The 23,595-nt window shown below is 50.6% G+C and overlaps 1 protein-coding gene across 7 annotated transcripts in view; it reads left to right on the forward strand.

The window, feature by feature from the left end:
• Window positions 1–5,591: 5,591 nt before the first annotated feature.
• Window positions 5,592–23,595, forward strand: part of LOC141257316 (gastrula zinc finger protein XlCGF66.1-like) — a 29,540-nt gene continuing 11,536 nt past the window's right edge. For 2 of the 7 annotated variants that reach the window (XM_073671752.1, XM_073671753.1), the window contains exons 1-2: window positions 5,592–5,688; window positions 7,044–7,155. The gene's annotated coding sequence lies outside the window, so the exon portion shown is untranslated. Of the gene's footprint in view, window positions 5,689–7,043; window positions 7,156–21,011; window positions 21,140–21,179; window positions 21,446–23,595 lie in introns of those variants that run through there. The other 5 variants (XM_073671751.1, XM_073671754.1, XM_073671756.1 and 2 more) reach the window with 5 other exon arrangements.

A 23,595-nucleotide genomic window follows, 5' to 3' on the forward strand; every position in this document is an offset into this window, starting at 1 on the left:
ACCACCAGAAGTCTTCCTAGACCTGGCCGTCCAGCCAAACTGAGCAATCGTGGGAGAAGAGCCTTGGTGAGAGAGGTAAAGAAGAACCTCAAGATCACTGTGGCTGAGCTCCAGAGATGCAGTAGGGAGATGGGAGAAAGTTCCACAAAGTCAACTATCACTGCAGCCCTCCACCAGTCGGGCCTTTATGGCAGAGTGGCCCGACGGAAGCCTCTCCTCAATGCAAGACATATGAAAGCCCGCATAGAGTTAGCTCAAAACTCATAAAGGACTCCCAGACTATGAGAAATAAGATTCTCTGCTCTGATGAGACGAAGATAGAACTTTTTATTGATAATTCTAAGCGGTATGTGTGGAGAAAACCAGGCACTTCTCATCACCTGCCCAATACAATCCCAACAGTGAAACATGGTGGTGGCAGCCTCATGCTATGAGGGTGTTTTTCAGCTGCAGGGACAGGACGACTGGTTGCAATTGAAGGAAACATGAATGCGGCCAAGTACAGAGATATCCTGGATGAAAACCTCTTCCAGAGTGCTCTGGACCTCAGACTTGGCCGAAGGTTCACCTTCCAACAAGACAATGACCCTAAGCACACAGCTAAAATAACAAAGGAGTGGCTTCAGAACAACTCTGTGACCATTCTTGACTGGCCCAGCCAAAGCCCTGACCTAAACCCAATTGAGCATGTGTGGAGAGACCTGAAAATGGCTGTCCACCAACGTTCACCATCCAACCTGACGGAACTGGAGAGGATCTGCAAGGAAGAATGGCAGAGGATCCCCAAATCCAGGGGTGTAAAACTTCTTGCATCATTCCCAAGAAGACTCATGGCTGTACTAGCTCAAAAGGGGGCTTCTCCTCAATACTGAGCAAAGGGTCTGAATACTTATGACCATGTGATATTTCAGTTTTTCTTTTTTAATAAATTTGCAAAAATTTTTACATTTCTGTTTTTTTTCAGTCAAGATGGGGTGCAGAGTGGACTTTAATGAGAAAAAAATGAACTTTTTAGAATCTACCAAATGGCTGCAATGAAACAAAGAGTGAAAAATTTAAAGGAGTCTGAATACTTTCCGTACCCACTGTATACCAGGATGGGGGATATATTCTAGCAAGGGCCCAGGATGGGGGTGTAAGGCAGCGCTAGTCATCATGTTGGGGGACACTCGCTGCACCCGGTCAATTAAAGCACGCCAGCCACGTTTTTCCAGTTTTCACCATCCAGCAGTTTATTGCACTTCATAACTGCTTATCACACAGTCCATCTTAGTGGCTCACCGGCATATTACACACACACAACATTCGGGAGACTTTCAAGTGGCAGACAGGCCCACTTGGCTCCAGCTACAGCCTTCAGCAAAGTCACTTATATCAATGTCCATATAACGCAGTGTTTTTACCTTTGCCGGGTCGTAGCTGCTTCAGTCCGCTTTGTTCTGCCACAGCTGTGGCTCTAAGGCTTACCAAACGTGGTCTCCAGCCCTTTTGCCCTCCAAGGCTGCTGGCATCTCTCACACACAAGAATCCAGCCTTCGTATCTTCCAGGCTTCACCAGGCCTCACTAGGCCTCACACTAACGGTGTCCCACACAGGGAACAGGCCTCACGCCTTTCACACCCCTGTCTCAGATCTACCAGGGTTTATATATCTTCCAGTTCACACACAAGACCTGTGCTGATGTCACAGTCATGTGACCAGTCACGTGGGGGGGAGGGACATGGTCGGCCAAAACACACCCTGGACCATTACAGTAATGCCGCAAGCCGCTGCATTACAGGGACATATTATACTAGGATGGGCCCAGGAAGGGGGACATGTATACCAGGATGGACTCGAATAGGGGAAATGTATACCAGGAAGGGGCCCAGGATGGAGGAACATATATACCAGAATGTGGAAAATGTATTCCTGGATGGGGGACATATATACCAGGATGGAGGAACATATATACTAGGATGGAGGACATGTATACTTGGATGGGCGACATGTATACCAGGATGGGGAACATGTACACTAGGAAGGGCCCAGGAGGGGGGACATGTATACAAGGAAGGGCCCAGGATGGGGGACATGTATACCAGGAAGGGGCCTGGGATGGAAGAACATGTATACCTGGATGGGGGACATGTATACCTGGAAGGGGCCCGGGATGGAAGAACATGTATACCTGGATGGGGGACATGTATACCAGGATGGGAGACATGTATACCAAGAAGGGGCCCAGGGTGGGGGACATGTGCCAGCAAGGGACCGAGGATGGGGAACATACATATTAGGATGGGGGTGGATGGTTTTATTACAATCCTATTTATGCTTATGCATTTCAGCTGCATTAGTAGGGGATGAAATGATGTGGTGTTTTCAGTGATAAATTAAGCTGCATACTGGTTAGTTTTCTCAACCTCCAATTAAATTAAATCATCGAAAAGTTTTAAAAAGCACATGTTCCTAATCCATGTTGTGGTTACATAGATCCCTGTGTCAGCGGTAACTTCTGGCACACCGTTTTCTGTGGGCACACAAATGGGTTAAATTGATCGGTGAAGGATAATGAATTTATGATTGAACCACTCACAGGTACTTCTCTACCATAAGCATCACGCAAATATAAAGTGTTGCAAATAGGGAATGACAAAGAAACCACGTAGAGATGATATTACATTTTTTTTAATACTTAATGGTCCATGACTAATATATCTGTGAAAGAGGCGGCAAGAGGGTGCAGAGCGGCTCAGGAGCTGATGGCGACATGTAATCCTGCTCGGGTTTGGCGTCCATTCTGGGTGTGGCACCCATCGACACCACTTGTGATGTGACTGCAGGGTGCCATGACAGCCGGAGGTCGGCTAAAGACCCCCATCTCTTCCATGTTAGTTCTCTTGTGATGCCCAGACCAGGTTTTGTTTTGTTTTTTGCCTTTTCACTGCACTTGTGATTTTTTATATAATTTTTCCCGTACATCCTATTCTAAACTGAATCAAACTACAGCTCGACCTGAGATGGAAAAAAAAGCCCTTGTGCAGCTACGTCGACCTGAAAAAAAAAAACAACAAAACTTATGGGTCTTTGAAAAATGTTTTTTTTAAAAAAAAAAAAAAAAGCAATGAAAACACAAAATTAATAAAAACGTTATTGTATTCTTAATGGGTAAATAGTAAGGGAAAAAAAATCAAAGCGGTCCAGAAAAAAAAAATAGTACACTTGGATTTAAATATACCAGTATATATTCATTTTTTAGTGTGTTGACATTTTCTTTTCTGACGGTTACAGCACATGGTTTGGTTGACGTCCCAAAAACAAGGGTGTGCAAGCGGGCACCAAATACAATGTGATAGAAGAAGTGCACGGGAACTGGTAGAAGTATAAAAGTACCTATTGCCCACTCATTTTTACTATGCAGTGCAATGCTGTATATAATAAAATTATACCTATTACAAGAGAGTCTAAAAAGATGAGATACAGTGGTCTGTCAGTTACTGCTCTCAACTCCCTCCATATCCATGGATGAATGCCATTTGGTCTTGCAGCTTCATTAACCCCTTTACCCCCCAGGGTGGTTTGCACGTTAATGACCAGGCCAGTTTTTTCAATTCTGACCACTGTCACTTTATGAGGTAACACCTCTGGAACGATTCAACGGATTCCCCTGATTTTGAGAATGTTTTTTCGTGACATATTGTGCTTCATAATAGTGATAAAATTTCTTCGATATCACTTGCGTTTATTTGTGAAAAAAATTGAAAAATTTTGAAAATTGCGCAATTTTCAAATTTTGAATTTTCATGCCCTTAAATCAGAGAGATAAGTCACAAAATAGTTAATAAATAACATTTCCCACATGTCTACTTTACATCAGCACAATTTTGGAACCAATTTATTTTTTTTTGTTAGGAAGCTATAAGGGTTAAAAGTTGACCAGCGATTTCTCATTTTTCCAAAAAAATTTACAAAACCATTTTTTTAGGGACCACATCACATTTGAAGCGACTTTGAGGGGCCTTTATGACAGAAAATACCCAAAAGTGACACCATTCTAAAAACTGCACCCCTCAAGGTGCTCAAAACCACATTCAAGAAGTTTATTAACCCTTCAGCTGCTTCACAGGAATTTTTGGAATGTGGAAGGAAAAAATTTACTTTTTTTTTTTTTTCACAAATATGTTAATTTATACCCAATTTTTTTATTTTCGCAATGGTAACAGGAAAAAATGGACCCCACAATTTGTTGTGGAATTCCTCCTGAGCACGCTGATACCCCATATGTGGGGAAACACCACTGTTTGGGCGCACGGCAGGGCTCGGAAGGGAAGGAGCACCATTTAACTTTTTGAATGTAAAATTTGCTTGAATAATTAGCGGATGCAATGTCGCATTTGGGGAGCCTCTGATGTGGAAACCCCCCACAAGTGACACCATTTTGGAAACTAGACCCCTCAGGGAACTTATCTAGATGTGTGGTGAGCACCTTGAACCGCCAGGTGCTTCACAGAAGTTTATAACTTTGAGCCGTAAAAATAAAATTTTCACATTTTTCCCACAAAAATGTTTTTCAGCCCCCAATTTTGCATTTTCATAAGGGTAACAGGAGAAATTGCACCATGCAACTTGTTGTGCAATTTCTCCTGAGTACGCTGATACCCCATATGTGGGGGAAAACCACAGTTTGGGCTCACGGCGGGGCTCGGAAGGGAAGGAGCGCCATTTGACTTTTTGAATGTAAAATTTGCTTGAATAATTCGCGTACGCCATGTTGCGTTTGGAGATCCCCTGATATGCCTAAACAGTGGAAACCCCCCACAAGTGACACCATTTTGTAAACTAGAACCCTCAGGGAACTTATCTAGATGTGTGATGATTACCCTGAACCCCCAGGTGCTTCACGGAAGTTTATAACGTAGAGCCGTGAAAATAAAAAAATCTAACTTTTTCCACAAAAATGATCTTTTAGCCTCAATTTTTTTTTTTTCACAAGGGTAAGAGGAGAAAATGGATCCCAAAAACTGTTGTGCAATTTCTCCTGAGTACGCCAATACCCCATATGTGGGGAAAATACAGTGTTCGGGCACTCGGCAGGGATCAGAAGGGAAGGAGCGCTGTGTGACTTTTTGAATGCAAAATTGGCTGGAATCGAGAGCGGACGCCTTGCCGCATTTGGGGAGCCCCTGATGTGCCTAAACAGTGGAAACCCCCCACAAGTGACACCATTTTGGAAACTACTTCCCTCAAGGATTTTATCAAGTGGTATAGTGAACATTTTGAACCCAGAGGTACGACACAGAATTTGATAACATTAGGTCATCACAGGGGCGGACATACCGCCGGTGCAGCTGCATCGGGGCCCCGAGCGGCAGGGGGGCCCTGAAAGCCTGAGGAAATGTCAGTGACTCAGCTAGTCAATGACAGCTGGCGCCAGCGGCAGTATCAATGCTAGCAGGAGAAGCACAGGGGGGCCCGCTCGGCTCTCTGCACACTGCTGCGCATATCATTATGCTCTGAGACGGGCCTGTTCCTGACCACACCTCCTGCTGTGTTACTTGATGCTGCACTGGCTTTTGGTGTGGTGGCATGGTGGTTTCTATGGAGACGGCAGATGCCAGAGGGAGTCACTGACAGAGTGGGAGGGACTCTCCCTCAGTCATGGACGCTGCAGCTCAGTGTGCTGTGTGAGGATTCCCTGCTGTGCGCGTACGCACTCCTATCTCCTTGATCCATGGGACTGGGAGAGGAGACTATGGCTGGGGGGGGCACTCGAGGAGGGATTGGCAAAGAACAAGCTAGGCTAGATAGGGGAGGGAAAGTAAATTAAGTGATTAATGCTGCAGTGAGTGCACTGTGTATAGAGGGTTGCCTAGGAGAGAGCAATGATGGGGGTGCTGGGAGAGAGAAATGACGGGGGTGCTGGGAGAGAGAAATGACGGAGATGGTGGGAGAGAGCAATGACGGGGGTTCTGGGAGAGAGCAATGACGGGGGTGCTGGAAGAGAGCAATGACGGGGGTGCTGGGAGAGAGCAATGACGAGGGTGCTGGGACAGAGCAATGACGAGGGTGCTGGGACAACAATGATGGGGGTGCTGGGAGAGAGCTATGATGGAGATGGTGGGAGAGAGCAATGACGGGGGTGCTGGGAGAGAGCAATGACGGGGGTGCTGGGAGAGAGCAATGACGGGGGAGCTGGGAGAGAGCAATGATTTGGGAGCTGGGAGAGAGCAATGACGGGGGTGCTGGGAGAGAGCAATGAAGGGGGTGCTGGGAGAGAGCAATGACGGGGGAGCTGGGAGAGAGCAATGACGGGGGAGCTGGGAGAGAGCAATGACCGGGGAGCTGGGAGAGAGCAATGACGGGGGTGCTGGGACAGAGCAATGACGGGGGTGCTGGGAGAGAGCAATGACGGGGGAGCTGGGAGAGAGCAATGACGGGGGAGCTGGGAGAGAGCAATGACGGGGGTGCTGGGAGAGAGCAATGAAGGGGGTGCTGGGAGAGAGCAATGACGGGGGAGCTGGGAGAGAGCAATGACGGGGGAGCTGGGAGAGAGCAATGACCGGGGGTGCTGGGAGAGAGCAATGACGGGGGTGCTGGGAGAGAGCAATGACGGGGGTGCTGGGACAGAGCAATGACGGGGGTGCTGGGACAGAGCAATGACGAGGGTGCTGGGACAGCAATGACGGGGGTGCTGGGAGAGAGCAATTATGGTGATAATGGGAGAGAGCAATGACGGGGGTGCTGGGACAGAGCAATGATGGGGGTGTTGGGAGAGAGCAATGATGGGGGTTTCACTTTGCTTGTACTGTAAAGCCTTGTATATTTTGCATGAACACATAGCCTTACAGTTAATTGGGGAGAGTCACAGAGACTGAATAATTTATTTTATTGGCCGGTGCAGATTATAGTTAATGGGGGGCACAGTGCTGCTTATCACTTTATATTTTGATTACTAAGTGGCTAATAGTATATTAATGGGGGGGTACATATCTGTAGTCAGGGGCGCAGTGTGGGGGAGACACATGTATATATACAATATATGTGACCTTGTTATTTTCTAGGCTGGAGATTATCGTGACAAGACGAGTCGTGGCTGGGAGATGTCGACATGAAGGTCTGACCAGATGGAGAAGAAGCAGCAGAAACCGGCTCTGATCAGATGAGACGTCAGCGGTAAGTGCCTGGATGTAAATATTATTCTGGATCTGCACTGTGTGACTTGGAGTGATAATGTTATCTGTAAAATCCCTTAAGGCCCCGTCGCACTAAGCGACGCTACAGCGATCCCGACAACGATACGACCTGTCAGGGATCGTTGCTGCGTCGCTATGTGGTCGCTGGTGAGCTGTCAAACAGGCAGGCTCACCAGCGATCAGGGAAGCAGCAACATCGTGGAAAGAATCTTTCCACGATGTCCTGCTCCTGGTTACCAGCCTGCTTCTTGGTAACCATGATAAACAGCGGGTTACTAGGGGCACACGCGCACTTAGTAACCCGCTGTTTATTATGGTTACCACTCTGCTACGGTGGGGGGGAGGTTACCGCTCACAGTAGCAGAGTGGTAACAATGATAAACAGGGGGTTACTAAGTGCGCGTGTGCCCCTAGTAACCCGCTGTTTATCATGGTTACCAGCCTGATCGCTGGTCACACACAGCGATGTGTGCTAACCAGCGGGAGGGCGAGGACCAAAAAATGGTCCAGGACATTCTGCAGCGATCAGCGACCTCACAGCAGGGGCCTGATCGCTGCAAAGTGTCACACATAGCGACATCGCTGGTGAGGTCGCTGTTGCGTCACCAAAACCGTGACTCAGCAGCGATCTCGCTAGCGATCTCGTTATGTGAGACGGGGCTTTAGGCCACATTCTCACATTTGTGTGAAATGTCCGTGAGCTGCCAGATTTTTTTATCAGATGGTCCACGGACTCGTACAGTTTTATAGATCCATTCACACATCCGTAAAAATCACGGATCTGAGAATGAGATCTAAGAAGGTCAGAGAATGTCCTGTTCTGATCCGATTTTGAGGATTAGAATAGGACATGCTCAATGCGTCTGTAAAACAGGGCGCACACTGACACTGCACACAGATGCAGGAATGTAGCCTTATTATGTATAGCACAGTCCCTTAGTATATAGTGTACTCACTTATTATGTATAGCACCATCCTTAGTTACATAGTTTCCTCTTTTATTATGTATAACACCCTCCTTTATTACGTACCATCCTCTCTAGTTATATATGGTGCTGTCTCTTATTATATAGCTTCCTCTGCTGTTATGTACAGTGCTGTCCCTTACATAGCGTATTCTTGTTATTTTTGTCAGTCACAGCGCAATCTTTTATTACATAGTCGTCTCTTGTTAGATATAAAATGACTGCTGATGGAGCAGCCGGTGACAAGAAGACCAGTCCATCAGCTCCTCCATCAGAAAAGAAGCTTTCCCATGCTCCATCAGCCGTCATTGCATTATATATCTAGCAAGAGAAGGTGGTATGTAACAAAGAACAGGGCGCTAGAAATAATCCAATATGTAAGGGACGGTGCTGTATATAACAAGATAGGGCACTGTGTTATAAGGGACGGCAATATACATAATAAAGGAGGCTGTGTAAGAGGTATATATGTGTGTGTGGCTATATATGCATCTGTTGCTTTGTCGCCATAAAAGGTGGGGGGCTCAGACACATTTCTTGCACAGGGACCCCACCTCTGGGTCATCATATTGAATAAGTTTTCATTAGTCTTGAGCGTAAGTGCTCACTACTTGAGTTTGTATCAGGTACTCGGGTATGCACAAAGTATCGTGGGTGCTTGAGTCCCCGCCCGCATGTTTCACGGTTATTAGACACCCTGAAAAAAACATGCGGGGATCGCTCGTACATGGCAGGCAATCCCCGAGAGGTTTTTTTGGCTGTATAACAGCTGCAAAACATAATGGGCCGGAGACTCAAGATTTATAAATTAGGAGGGCACCATCCAAAGTTTGGGATCTACATGCAGCATGTCCCTAAAGAACCATGAAGTAAAAGAGAGAAGAGGACATGCATGACAGCAGTGATCACCACCAATAATCAAAGTCCAAATAATGTTTACAAAATATCCAAAATTTTTATTCGACACATGGACATACCCACAGAACATCTTAAAACACCATTAAAAAGGAATGAAGGACAACTTCCATTCCTGTTCAAACCCACTACTTCAGAAACCTTTCATGATGAAGACAAATCTTGGGTGCAAAACAATATTCATGCATAGGATAACAAACAGGCTTGATGGTGACTCTGTGGTGGTCAATATTGCACTTGCCCGGGCATAAATTACCCCAGAAACAAAATTTGCGTGTAAATGATGCAACAGTTAAACACTATTTGGAGTATACACAAAACCATATATTTGGAACAACCCCACAGCTGAGAGCATCAGTGTGCAGTAATAGATATCCCACCCAGGAGGCCCTGGCGGTCTTCAAACATACACTCAAACAATATAATAATAATAATGCTGCTGTTATGAACGGGCTGTGCTGGACACAGGTTGCTGTATAAACCCAATAAGTTCCAATCCAAGGAAATAGCCAGGCGATAATACCCAAAGCTGAAAAGACCTATTTGGCCAAACGCTATGGAGGGATCTTAATGACCCTCTGATCCACTACTACAATAGCCCCTCGCGATTAGAATACTTATTATAAGTATGATATTGGACATTTAACAGTCACGCACAGGCTTCGTGGAGGCTCTGTGACGATCAATGTTGCACAAGCCCTAAATATATGGTAAAGGGTCAACCATGCAGGGTATGATTCAACAAATAGCAGCTATTTTAAAGTGTACATTGTGTTAGAATGCACGCATTCTTAATTCCAGGATTTGCATATAAACAAGCCACTAAAAATATAGACATAAAGATGCAGTAATTGCTCATAACTACAAGTAACCCTAATGCTGCCAGATAGCACAATCTAAAGGGATATCCCTATTTTGTATGAGTTAAAGTGAGAGCAGGGTGCTGCATTAGCCCAATACGAACCCAACCAGAAACATGCCCTGTGGGCAATGTCACATGCTGGAAAGCCTGTTGCACTGAAAGGTGTAGATGGGTCCTAGGCAACCCAACACGTATCGCCACACACGGTGGCTTCGTCAGGAGTCTGTATAGTGCACGTCCAAGTGTTGATCTATAAATACATAAAATGATGACTAGTTACCAGGTAGTCAGCTGTTGCTCGGAAAGCATTGAGAGCACGTGCATAACAAAGTAGCAGTGTGGAAGACGGAAGTCAGAGGTAGCAGCACAAACACAACACACGCCCCCCCCCGGACGACGTAGGGTGTTCCCGTGTCCAAGGGAACCAGTGTTGCTAGCCAGGCAGTCCCTCACCACCAGACGCACGTGTGTTGAATAGCGCCCTGCCCCCGTTTCCAGGCGACCGAACAGAAGCCAAACAATACAATACAAAGCAAGAGGCCAAGGAGGGATCTTAGGATTGCGTCTAAAGCCCCCGTCTCACATAGCGAGATCCCTAGCGAGATCGCTGCTGAGTCACGGTTTTGGTGACGCAACAGCGACCTCACCAGCGATGTCGCTATGTGTGACACTTTGCAGCGATCAGGCCCCTGCTGTGAGGTCGCTGATCGCTGCAAAGTGTCCTGGACCATTTTTTGGTCGTTGCCCTCCCGCTGGTCAGCACACATCGCTGTGTGTGACCAGCGGGAGCAGCGATCAGGCTGGTAACCATGATAAACATCGGGTTACTAGGGGCACACACGCGCACTTAGTAACCCGCTGTTTATCATGGTTACGAGCCTGCTAAAGTGAGCGGTAACCTCCCGCTCACCGTAGCAGAGTGGTAACCATGATAAACAACAGGTTACTAGGGCGTGTGTGCCCCTAGTAACCCGATGTCTATCATGGTTACCAGCCTGCTCCTGCTTCAACAGGCTGGTAACCAGGAGCAATACATCGTGGAAAGATTCTTTCCACGATGTCGCTGCTCCCCTGATCGTTGGTGAGCCTGCCTGTTTGACAGCTCACCAGCGACCACATAGCGACGCAGCAACGATCTATGCTATTTACAGCCTGTCAGCGCTGCATGCAGAAGTTACTTTGAACGTGCTCTGCGCATTACCAAAGTTCCTGCCTCCTGGTGACCCCGATGTCGTCATGACGACATCAGGTCACCATGACAACCACCAGGACCCAGCAGAGACAGCGCGGGACCCCGGAGAGGAGGTAAGTAAGCAGTGCTTACCTCCCCTTGCACCTGGAATGCTGCGATCGACTTCGATCGGAGTATTTCGGGGGTTAATGTGCAGGGAGTGGTGCGGCACCCCTCTTTGCACATAGTACCGGGTGTCAGCTGTGACAATCAGCTGACACCCGGAGGCGATCGCGCCCGCACAACCTGTGTGCGGGCGAAATCGCCAGGGTGTACTAATACGTATCTGGCCCATAAGGCCCAGGGCACAGATCCATATTAGTATGCCTTGGGTCAGAAAGGGGTTCATATTTAATTTGCTTAGACGAAGCCATAATTCTTCTTGTGTTCATAATCGTCTGTGGAAAACTTTGCAGCTTTACTGAATGATCCCTGGCAGAGGGAGCTCATTGGTGAACACGGATGAAAAGTTCATGGTTAATATCTCAGCCTTCTGTTTGTCCTCTATAATTATATTACTGTGATTATCTTTTAAGGTGCTGATGCCATCAGAGTTTTTGGGGGGCATTAATATATTTATATTTATAACATTTTTGGGGGATTTATTTTAATGTTATTGGCGATTTCTTTCTCTGGTAACTTTGTAGCTTGATTTATTTTTTACAATTCCTAATGAGATCTTTATACTTCTGACTTCTCGGCCCTTTGTTTTTGTCTTATTATACTTTGAATTGTCAGATTTAATCATAATGGTTTCTTTTTATTTCTGGATATTTTGTTACCAGAGGGTATAATCTTCCTACAAGATTTTAGTACCATATCTTTAAACATGCCCACCCCATTTGTATACGGGATCCCCAGTTACCAGGACACGATCCCAATCTTCAAGACTGAGCTCTTCCATTAATCACGTGAATTTTGATTTTCTAAAGTTCCAGGTTTTTATCTTTCCTCTTTGTAATCTTTTGCTGAATATTATATTGAAACTTCTCATATTGTGGTCTCTGCTACTCAAACGCTCATAGACCTGTAGATCTGAAAACTTACCGCTTTAAGCACAATCACAAGACACTATGTCCCATTGAATGTCTGGGGCGTTAAAATCCCCCCTATTATTATTTGCTACCTTTTCCATTTGTTGCAGCATTTCATCCTGTACCAGTTCAGCTATATTAGGAGGCTTGTAGCAGACTTCAATTAGCAGCTTTCCATTGTTGTTATCCCCATGTACATTTACCCATACTGACTCTACATTGTCGCAGCTCCCCCCAATGTCGTCATTGAGCACAGGTCTTAAGTTGGATTTAACACATACACCCCTGCACCTTTTTTTGTCTTTGCTGTCCTTTCTGAATGTAGTGTAACCCTCTACGTTTGTCACCCTGTCATGACTTTCATCCAGCCAGGTTTCCGTAATACCCATCACATCATATTCTGTGGCTGACATAAGGGTCTCCAATTCATTCATTTTGTTTGGAGGACTTTTTTGCATTCTCCAGCAGACATTTACTATTAGCACATTTATTACTCCTATTCACCTCCCTACTTTCCTTGCATATCCCAGCCCCCCCTAAATACTCATCAACTCTTAATGTCTCCCCATCTCTTTCTACTCTATCCCCTTTTTTGCACAACTACCTTCCCTCGCCCCAGATCCTAGTTTAAAAGCTCCTCCATCCGTCTGACCATTTTTCCCCCCAGCACAGCTGCACCCTCACCATTGAGGTGCAGCCCGTCCCTACCAAAGAGCCTGTAGCCGACAGAGAAATTGACCCAGGTCTCCATGAACCCAAACCCTTCCTTCCTGCACCAATTTGTGCACCACTTATTTATCTCCTTAAGCTCCCGCTGTCTTTCTAGTGACGCTCGTGGCACCGGCAGTATTTTTGAAAACACCTTGGGGGTCCTAGACTTCAGCTTCTCACCTAGTTCCCTGTAATAGTTTTTAAGAACCTTCCATCTCTTTCTGACTTTGTCATTGGTACCAATGTGGACCATGACAGCTGGGTTTTCCTCAGCTCCACCCATCCATCTGTCTATCCGATAAGCAATATGCTGAACTCGAGCACTTGACAGACAACACGCTGTTTAGCAATTATGTTTCTAAAATATGAGAGGTGGGAGGTGGGACCATGGGTTGCGGTATGTGTGTGAGAGAAGAGCAACCATGAGAAGCGGTCTGTGTGACAAAGGAGGCCATGGGCAACGATCTGTGTGAGAGAGGAGAGACCATGAGGAGCGGTCTGTGTGAGAGGGGGGACCATGAGGAGTGGTCTGTGTGAGAGAGAGGAGGCCATGGAGAGTGTTTTGTGTAAGAGGAAAGACCATGGGAAACGGTCTGTGAGAAAGGGGAGACCATGGGGAGCAGTCTGTGAGAGAGGGGAGGCCATGGGGAGTGTTTTGTGCGAGAGAGGGGAGACCATGGGGAGCGTTCTGTGTGTATGAGGAGAGACCATGGAGAGTGTTTTGTGTGAGAGAGGGGGAACCATCGGGAGCGGTCTGTGTGAGAGAGGGGGACCATGGGGAGCGGTCTGTGTGAGAGAGGGGGACCATGGGGAGCGGTCTGTGTGAGAGAGGGGGACCATGGGGAGTGGTCTGTGTGAGAGAGAGAGGACTATGGGGAGTGGTCTGTATGAGAGAGAGGTCCATGGAAAGCAGTCTATGTGAGAGAGGGGGCACAATGGGGAGTGGTCTGTGTGAGAGAGGGGGGACCATGGGGAGCGGTCTCTGTGTAAGGGACCTAAGGTGGCTGTGATGGCGAGGGAATGTTGTACTCCTTCACCCCGTATCCCAAACAAAGACAAGAGTCCAAAACTTCCCATGTGGTAATTGTGTTGCATGGCACTTGCAGTTTGCTTGTAGTTCTGCATCATCTGCGATCCATTTCCTTCAGGGACCACCACTTGAACATTAACAGATTTCCACTCCATTTTTATATCAAAACACAACTTTACTTTCTTCTTTAGCATAGCAGAACATTCAGGGAAGGACAGTTACATTGGCAGAGTTAGTTATTTACACAGCACATGTTCTTGTTTATTGTCCATTTGTCCTGAGCTATCCCTTTTCTTAGCTGGCCACTTTGACCCTTGAGATAGCTGAGATACTGCAGCCTTGTGATTCGGGACTAATCCTCGTCCGTCTAGTCCTCCACTTCCTGGAGGACTTAAAGGAAGCCACACCACTACCTCTTCTAGACTATAGGTCCCAAACGTGATGGGAAAGTCTTTGTCTGATTTACAGGCCGACAATCCTCTACTGCTGGACTGACCATGCTGTTGCTTTTTTCCCTGGTCCTGCCACAAGTGTCCTTTAACAGTCACTTCCTCCAGTCCCCACTGTCCTGCTCCTCCCACACTTTGCAACTCTTATTCTTTTAACTATTTCCTCCCTTAAATCTATTTTAAAGTGCCCACCTCTGCACTGTCCAGATCCTATCGAAACCTAAACTGCCCTTAAGCTAACAGGTCCGACAACTGTCACATACATGTTCGTATACATATAATAAGAAGAGTATAATAAATTGTGCACAAGGAGGGAAGAGGCGCATGACCTTCACATGTCACTCCCTTACATGTGTGAGAGAAGGGAGACCATGGGGAGCAGTCTGTGTGAGAGAGGGGAGACCATGGGGAGCAGTCTGTGTAAGAGAGGGAAGAACATGGGGAGCGGTGTGTGTGTGAGAGAGGGGAGACCATGGAGAGCGGTGTGTGTGTGAGAGGGGGAGACCATGGGGAGCGGTCTGTGTGAGAGGGGAGACCATGGGGAGTGGTCTGTGTGAGAGAGAGGAGACCATGGGAAGTGGTCTGTGTCAGAGAGGGGGGACCATGGGAAGTGGTCTGTGTGAGAAAGGGGGGACCATGGGGAGCGGTCTGTGTTAGAGAGGGGGGACCATGTGGAGTGGTCTGTGTGAGAAAGGGGGAACCATGGGGAGCGGTCTATGTGAGAGAGGGGAGACCATGAGGAGCAGTCTGTGTAAGAGAGGGGAGACCATGGGGAGCGGTCTGTGTACGAGAGGAGAGACCATGGGCAGCGGTGTGTGTGTGTGAGAGAGGGGAGACCATGGGGAGCGGTCTATGTGAGAGAGGGGAGACCATGGGGAGCGGTCTGTGTATGAGAGGAGAGACCATGGGCAGCGGTGTGTGTGTGTGTGAGAGAGGGGAGACCATGGGGAGCGGTCTATGTGAGAGAGGGGAGACCACTGGAAGCGGTCTGTGTGAGAGAGTGGAAGCCACAGGGAGCGGTCTGTGTGAGAGAGGGGAGACCATGGGAAGCGGTGTGTGTGTGAGAGAGGGGACACCATGGAGAGCGGTGTGTGTGTGAGAGGGGGAGACCATGGGGAGCGGTCTGTGTGAGAGGGGACACCATGGGGAGCAGTCTGTGTGAGAGAGGGGAGATCATGGGGAGCGGTCTGTGTGAGAGAGAGGGGACCATGGGGAGCGGTCTGTGTGACAGAGGGGAGATCATGGGGAGCGGTGTGTGTGACAGAGGGGAGACCATGGGGAGCGGTGTGTGTGACAGAGGGGAGACCATGGGGAGCGGTCTGTGTGAGAGAGGGGAGACCATGGGGAGCGGTCTGTGTGACAGAGGGGAGATCATGGGGAGCGGTGTGTGTGACAGAGGGGAGACCACGGGGAGCGGTCTGTGTGGGGGGAGACCATGGGGAGCGGTCTCTGTGAGAAAGGGGGGACTATGGGGAGCGGTCTGTGTGACAGAGGGGAGATCATGGGGAGCAGTCTGTGTGAGCGAGGGGAGACCATGGGAAGTGGTCTGCGTGAGAGAGGGGGGACCATGGGGGGAGCGGTCTGTGTGAGAGAGGGAGGACCATGGGGAGCGGTCTGTGTGAAAAAGGGGGGACCATGGGGAGCGGTCTGTGTGAGAGAGGGGAGACCATGGGGAGCGGTCTGTGTGAGAGAGGGGAGACCATGGGGAGCGGTCTGTGTGAGAGGGGAGACCATGGGGAGCTGTCTGTGTGAGAGGGGAGACCATGGGGAGCTGTCTGTTTGAGAGAGTGGAGACCATGGGGGGCTGTCTGTGTGAGAGAGAGGAGATCATGGGGAGCGGTCTGTGTGAGAGAGGGGAGACCATGGGGAGCGGTCTGTGTGAGAGGGGGGAGACCATGGGGAGCGGTCTGTGTGAGAGGGGGGAGACCATGGGGAGCGGTCTGTGTGAGAGAGGGGAGACCATGGGGAGCGGTCTGTGTGAGAGAGGGGAGACCATGGGGAGCGGTCTGTGTGACAGAGGGGAGACCATGGGGAGCGGTCTGTGTGAGAGAGGGGAGATCATTGGGAGCGGTGTGTGTGACAGAGGGGAGACCATGGGGAGCGGTCTGTGTGAGAGAGGGGAGATCATGGGGAGCGGTGTGTGTGACAGAGGGGAGACCATGGGGAGCGGTCTGTGTGAGAGAGGGGGGACCATGGGGAGCGGTGTGTGTGACAGAGGGGAGACCACGGGGAGCGGTCTGTGTGGGGGGAGACCATGGGGAGCAGTCTGTGTGAGAGAGGGGAGATCATGGGGAGCGGTCTGTGTGAGAGAGAGGGGACCATGGGGAGCGGTCTGTGTGACAGAGGGGAGATCATGGGGAGCGGTGTGTGTGACAGAGGGGAGACCATGGGGAGCGGTCTGTGTGACAGAGGGGAGACCATGGGGAGCGGTCTGTGTGAGAGAGGGGAGACCATGGGGAGCGGTCTGTGTGACAGAGGGGAGATCATGGGGAGCGGTGTGTGTGACAGAGGGGAGACCACGGGGAGCGGTCTGTGTGGGGGGAGACCATGGGGAGCGGTCTCTGTGAGAAAGGGGGGACTATGGGGAGCGGTCTGTGTGACAGAGGGGAGATCATGGGGAGCAGTCTGTGTGACAGGGGGGACTATGGGGAGCGGTCTGTGTGAGAAAGGGGGGACTATGAGGAGCGGTCTGTGTGAGAAAGGGGGGACTATGGGGAGCAGTCTGTGTGACAGAGGGGAGATCATGGGGAGCGGTGTGTGTGACAGAGGGGAGATCATGGGGAGCGGTCTGTGTGACAGAGGGGACACCATGGGGAGCGGTCTGTGTGAGAAAGGGGAGACCATGGGAAGCAGTGTGTGTGTGAGAGAGGGAGACCATGGAGAGCGGTGTGTGTGTGAGAGGGGAGACCATGGGGAGCGGTCTGTGTGTGAGAGGGGGGACCATGGGAAGTGGTCTGTGTGAGAGAGGGGGGACCATGGGGAGCGGTCTGTGTAAGAGAGGGGGGACCATGGGGAGAGTGGTCTGTGTGAGAACGGGGGGACCATGGGGAGCGGTCTGTGTGAGCGAGGGGAGACCATGGGAAGTGGTCTGCGTGAGAGAGGGGGGACCATGGGGGGAGCGGTCTGTGTGAGAGAGGGAGGACCATGGGGAGCGGTCTGTGTGAAAAAGGGGGGACCATGGGGAGCGGTCTGTGTGAAAGAGGGGAGACCATGGGGAGCGGTCTGTGTGAGAGAGGGGAGACCATGGGGAGCGGTCTGTGTGAGAGGGGAGACCATGGGGAGCTGTCTGTGTGAGAGGGGAGACCATGGGGAGCTGTCTGTTTGAGAGAGTGGAGACCATGGGGGGCTGTCTGTGTGAGAGAGAGGAGATCATGGGGAGCGGTCTGTGTGAGAGAGGGGAGACCATGGGGAGCGGTCTGTGTGAGAGAGGGGAGACCATGGGGAGCGGTCTGTGTGAGAGGGGAGACCATGGGGAGCTGTCTGTGTGAGAGGGGAGACCATGGGGAGCTGTCTGTGTGAGAGAGTGGAGACCATGGGGAGCTGGCTGTGTGAGAGAGAGGAGACCATGGGGAGCGGTCTGTGTGAGAGAGGGGAGACCATGGGAAGCGGTCTGTGTGAGAGAGGGGAGACCATGGGGAGCGGTATGTGAGAGAGGGGAGACCATGGGGTGCTGTCTGTGTGAGAGAGGGGAGACCATGGGGAGCGGTCTGTGTGAGAGAGGGGAGACCATGGTGAGCCGTCTGTGTGAGAGAGGGGAGACCATGGGGTGCTGTCTGTGTGAGAGAGGGGAGACCATGGGGAGCGGTCTGTGTGAGAGAGGGGAGACCATGGGGAGCGGTCTGTGTGAGAGAGGGGAGACCATGGGGAGCGGTCTGTGTGAGAGAGGGGAGACCATGGGGAGCGGTCTGTGTGAGAGAGGGGAGCCCATGGGGAGCGGTCTGTGTGAGAGAAGGGAGACCATGGGGTGCTGTCTGTGTGAGAGAGGGGAGACCATGGGGTGCTGTCTGTGTGAGAGAGGGGAGACCATGGGGAGCGGTCTGTGTGAGAGGGGAGACCATGGGGTGCTGTCTGTGTGAGAGAGGGGAGACCATGGGGTGCTGTCTGTGTGAGAGAGGGGAGACCATGGGGTGCTGTCTGTGTGAGAGAGGGGAGACCATGGGGAGCGGTCTGTGTGAGAGAGGGGAGACCATGGGGAGCGGTCTGTGTGAGAGAGGGGAGACCATGGGGAGCGGTCTGTGTGAGAGAGGGGAGACCATGGGGAGCGGTCTGTGTGAGAGAGGGGAGACCATGGGGTGCTGTCTGTGTGAGAGAGGGGAGACCATGGGGAGCAGTCTGTGTGAGAGAGGGGGGACCATGGGGTGCTGTCTGTGTGAGAGAGGGGAGACCACGGGGAGCGGTCTGTGTGAGAGAGGGGAGACCACGGGGAGCTGTCTGTGTGAGAGAGGGGAGACCATGGGGAGCAGTCTGTGTGAGAGAGGGGAGACCATGGGGAGCGGTCTGTGTGAGAGAGGGGAGACCATGGGGAGCGGTGTGTGAGAGAGGGGAGATCACGGGGAGCGGTCTGTGTGAGAGAGGGGAGACCATGGGGTGCTGTCTGTGTGAGAGAGGGGAGACCACGGGGAGCAGTCTGTGTGAGAGAGGGGAGACCATGGGGAGCGGTCTGTGTGAGAGAGGGGAGACCATGGGGAGCGATCTGTGTGAGAGAGGGGAGACCATGGGGAGCGATCTGTGTGGGAGAGGGGAGACCATGGGGAGCGGTCTGTGTGAGAGAGGGGAGCCCATGGGGAGCGGTCTGTGTGAGAGAAGGGAGACCATGGGGTGCTGTCTGTGTGAGAGAGGGGAGACCATGGGGTGCTGTCTGTGTGAGAGAGGGGAGACCATGGGGAGCGGTCTGTGTGAGAGAGGGGAGACCACGGGGAGCGGTCTGTGTGAGAGAGGGGAGACCATGGGGAGCGGTCTGTGTGAGAGAGGGGAGACCATGGGGAGCGGTGTGTGAGAGAGGGGAGATCACGGGGAGCGGTCTGTGTGAGAGAGGGGAGACCATGGGGTGCTGTCTGTGTGAGAGAGGGGAGACCACGGGGAGCAGTCTGTGTGAGAGAGGGGAGACCATGGGGAGCGGTCTGTGTGAGAGAGGGGAGACCATGGGGAGCGATCTGTGTGAGAGAGGGGAGACCATGGGGAGCGGTCTGTGTGAGAGAGGGGAGCCCATGGGGAGCGGTCTGTGTGAGAGAAGGGAGACCATGGGGTGCTGTCTGTGTGAGAGAGGGGAGACCATGGGGTGCTGTCTGTGTGAGAGAGGGGAGACCATGGGGAGCGGTCTGTGTGAGAGAGGGGAGACCATGGGGTGCTGTCTGTGTGAGAGAGGGGAGACCATGGGGTGCTGTCTGTGTGAGAGAGGGGAGACCATGGGGTGCTGTCTGTGTGAGAGAGGGGAGACCATGGGGTGCTGTCTGTGTGAGAGAGGGGAGACCACGGGGTGCTGTCTGTGTGAGAGAGGGGAGACCACGGGGAGCGGTCTGTGTGAGAGAGGGGAGACCATGGGGAGCGGTCTGTGTGAGAGAGGGGAGACCATGGGGAGCGGTGTGTGTGAGAGAGGGGAGATCACGGGGAGCGGTCTGTGTGAGAGAGGGGAGACCATGGGGTCCTGTCTGTGTGAGAGAGGGGAGACCACGGGGAGCGGTCTGTGTGAGAGAGGGGAGACCATGGGGAGCGGTCTGTATGAGAGAGGGGAGACCATGGGGAGCGGTCTGTGTGACAGAGGGGAGACCATGTGGAGCGGTGTGTGAGAGAGGGGAGACCACGGGGAGCGGTCTGTGTGAGAGAGGGGAGACCACGGGGAGCGGTCTGTGTGAGAGAGGGGAGACCACGGGGAGCGGTCTGTGTGAGAGAGGAGAACCATGGGGAGCAGTCTGTGTAAGAGAGGGGAGACCATGGGGACCGTTCTGTGTGAGAGAGGAGAACCATGGGGAGCGGTGTATGTGAGAAAGGGTAGACCACGGGGAGCGGTCTGTGTGAGAGAGGGGAGACCATGGGGAGCGGTCTGTGTGAGAGAGGGGAGACCACGGGGAGCGGTCTGTGTGACAGAGGGGAGACCATGGGGAGCGGTCTGTGTGACAGAGGGGGGACCACGGGGAGCGGTCTGTGTGACAGAGGGGAGACCATGGGGAGCGGTGTGTGTGTGAGAGGGGAGACCATGGGGAGCGGTCTGTGTGACAGAGGGGAGACCATGGGGAGCGGTGTGTGTGACAGAGGGGAGACCACGGGGAGCGGTCTGTGTGGGGGGAGACCATGGGGAGCGGTCTGTGTGGGGGGAGACCATGGGGAGCGGTCTGTGTGAGAGAGGGGAGATCATGGGGAGCGGTGTGTGTGAGAGAGGGGAGATCATGGGGAGCGGTGTGTGTGAGAGAGGGGAGATCATGGGGAGCGGTGTGTGTGAGAGGGGAGATCACGGGGAGCGGTCTGTGTGAGAGAGGGGAGACCATGGGGAGCGGTCTGTGTGAGAGAGGGGAGACCACGGGGAGCGGTTACTGGCTCCTTTCTGGTCTCAGTGATCTGTTGGAGGAGGCTGCTCTGTGTAGTTGTATAATCTTGTATCCTAGATACTACAGAACCTTTGGTGATGTCATGGTGATGTGATCAGTTACATGAGGGGAGGAGCAAAGCAATGGATATTTCCTGTCATGTGACCAGCAGATCACATGGCAGTGACATCACCACAGGTCCTGTATCCCAGGATACCACATAACAGACCAGTGATCGTTCGGTAGGTGAGCTGCTTTGTCTCTTTCCTCTCTGTATAACTCTGTGAGTTCCCTATACCACAGGTGCAGCCAGCAGGGGGCAGCTTCTCCTTCACAGTCTCTGCTCCCATGTTTGTTGTCCCTGGATATTCTGGAGATAATAATAATAATAATAATAGTTTATTTTTATAGCGCCAACATATTCCGCAGCACTTTACAAATTTTAGGGGGGACTTATACAGACAATACAGAATAAGCATATCTCATATCGAACGGAGTGAGGGCCCTGCTCGCGAGCTTACAGTCTATGAGGAAGTGGGGGAGACACAAAAGGTAAAAAGTACATATATTGTATAATGCAGCCTTGATATACTGAATAGGATAAATAATAATACATGGACTGGTCGCCAGCCAGTATGTGTGCAGTCCTGACAGAGGCTATTATGTGCATGGTTGGTTTGAACCCGAAGTTGAAGAAGATTTTAATATGGGGGAAAGCTGGGATGGACAGAGTGTGTTTAGGTGATACGCCAGTCTAAAGAAATATGTTTTTAGGGTTCGCTTGAAACTGTGGGTATTGGGAATTAATCGAACTGTCCTGGGTAGTGCATTCCAGAGAATTGGCGCAGCACGCGAGAAATCTTGGAGACGGGAGTGGGAAGTTCGGATTATGGAGGATTTTAGTTTCAAGTCATTTGCAGAACGGAGGGCACGTGTAGGGTGGTAGACTGAGACAAGGGAGGAGATGTAGGGGGGTACTGAAGCATGGAGCGCTTTGTGGGTAAGCGTGATAAGTTTAAAACGAACTCTATATTGGATGGGCAACCAATGCAATGACTGGCACAGGGAAGAGGCATCTGAGTAGCGGTTGGCGAGGAATATGATCCTGGCTGCTGCGTTCAGGACGGATTGGAGAGGGGAGAGTTTAGTAAGAGGGAGACCGATTAGTAGAGCGTTGCAATAGTCAAGACGAGAATGAATAAGAGCGACAGTAAGAGTTTTTGCCGAGTCAAAGGTGAGAAAAGTCCTGATTCTTGAGATGTTTTTGAGGTGTAGATGACATGAACGAGCGAGTGATTTGATGTGAGGAGTGAAAGAAAGATCTGAATCAAAAATGACCCCAAGACAGCGGGCTTGTAGCTGGGGAGTAATGGTTGAGCCACAAACGGAGATGGCAATATCGGGCACAGGTAGATTAATGGAGGGAGGAAAGACGAGTAGTTCAGTTTTTGACAGATTCAGTTTTAGGTAGAGGGAGGACATAATGTTAGACACAGCAGAAAGACAATCACTGGTCTTTTGTAGTAATGCCGGGGTGATGTCCGGAGCAGAGGTGTATAATTGGGTGTCATCAGCATAGAGATGGTACTGAAAACCGAATCTACTGATTGTTTGTCCAATAGGAGCGGTGTATAAGGAGAAAAGAAGGGGGCCTAGGACTGATCCTTGAGGAACCCCAACAGTAAGAGGAAGTAGGGAGGAGGAGGAGCCGGCAAAAGACACAGAGAAGGAGCGGTCAGAGAGATAGGAGGAGAACCAGGAGAGAACCGTGTCCTTGAGGCCGATAGAGCGGAGCATAGTGAGGAGGAGCTGGTGATCCACAGTGTCAAATGCTGCAGAGAGATCCAGGAGAATCAGCAGGGAGTAGTGACCATTAGATTTAGCTGTTAGTAGATCATTAGAGACTTTAGTGAGGGCAGTTTCAGTAGAATGTAAAGAGCGGAAACCAGATTGTAAAGGGTCAAGAAGAGAGTTGTCTGAGAGATAGCGGATTAGACGGGAGTGGACCAGGCGTTCCAGGAGTTTAGAGATAAAGGGAAGATTGGAAACAGGTCTGTAGTTGGCCGTGCAGTTCTGGTCGAGGGATGGTTTTTTAAGTAATGGTTGTATGCTGGCGTGTTTAAAAGAAGAGGGAAAGATACCAGATGAGAGGGAAAGGTTGAAAATTTTAGTTAGGTGAGAGGTGACAGCTGGAGCAAGGGACTGAAGGAGATATGAGGGAATAGGGTCGCTGGTGCAGGTGGTAGGGCGAGAAGATGCAAGGAGCCTGATCACTTCATCTTCCGTGACTGGTTCGAAGTCAGAAAATGAGCAAGATACAATGTGGCGGGGGGGAGCATGCATAACATTTGGGGATTGGGAGAAAATTTCCTGTCGGATATGGTCAATTTTTTCTTTGAAATAGTTAGCCAGATCGTCAGCGCTGAGGTCGGTGGTCGGGGCCTGTGCTGTTTGATTGAGGAGAGAATGAAACGTGTCAAAGAGTCGTTTAGGATTATTGGAAAGTGAGATGATGAGGTTGTTAAAGTAGGTTTGTTTGGAGAAGTGAAGGGCAGAGTTATATGTTTTCAGCATAAATTTATAGTGGAGGAAATCTTCGGGCAGATTTGATTTTCTCCACAGCCGTTCAGCGCACCTGGAGTACCTCTGGAGAAGACGTGTTTGAGGCGTGTGCCAGGGTTGTCGCCGTCTATGCCGAATTG

The sequence above is a fragment of the Phyllobates terribilis genome, unplaced genomic scaffold, assembly GCF_046119375.1.
Source record: "Phyllobates terribilis strain yellow unplaced genomic scaffold, ASM4611937v1 Scaffold_3__8_contigs__length_932513732, whole genome shotgun sequence".
Classification (NCBI taxonomy): Eukaryota; Metazoa; Chordata; class Amphibia; order Anura; family Dendrobatidae; genus Phyllobates; species Phyllobates terribilis.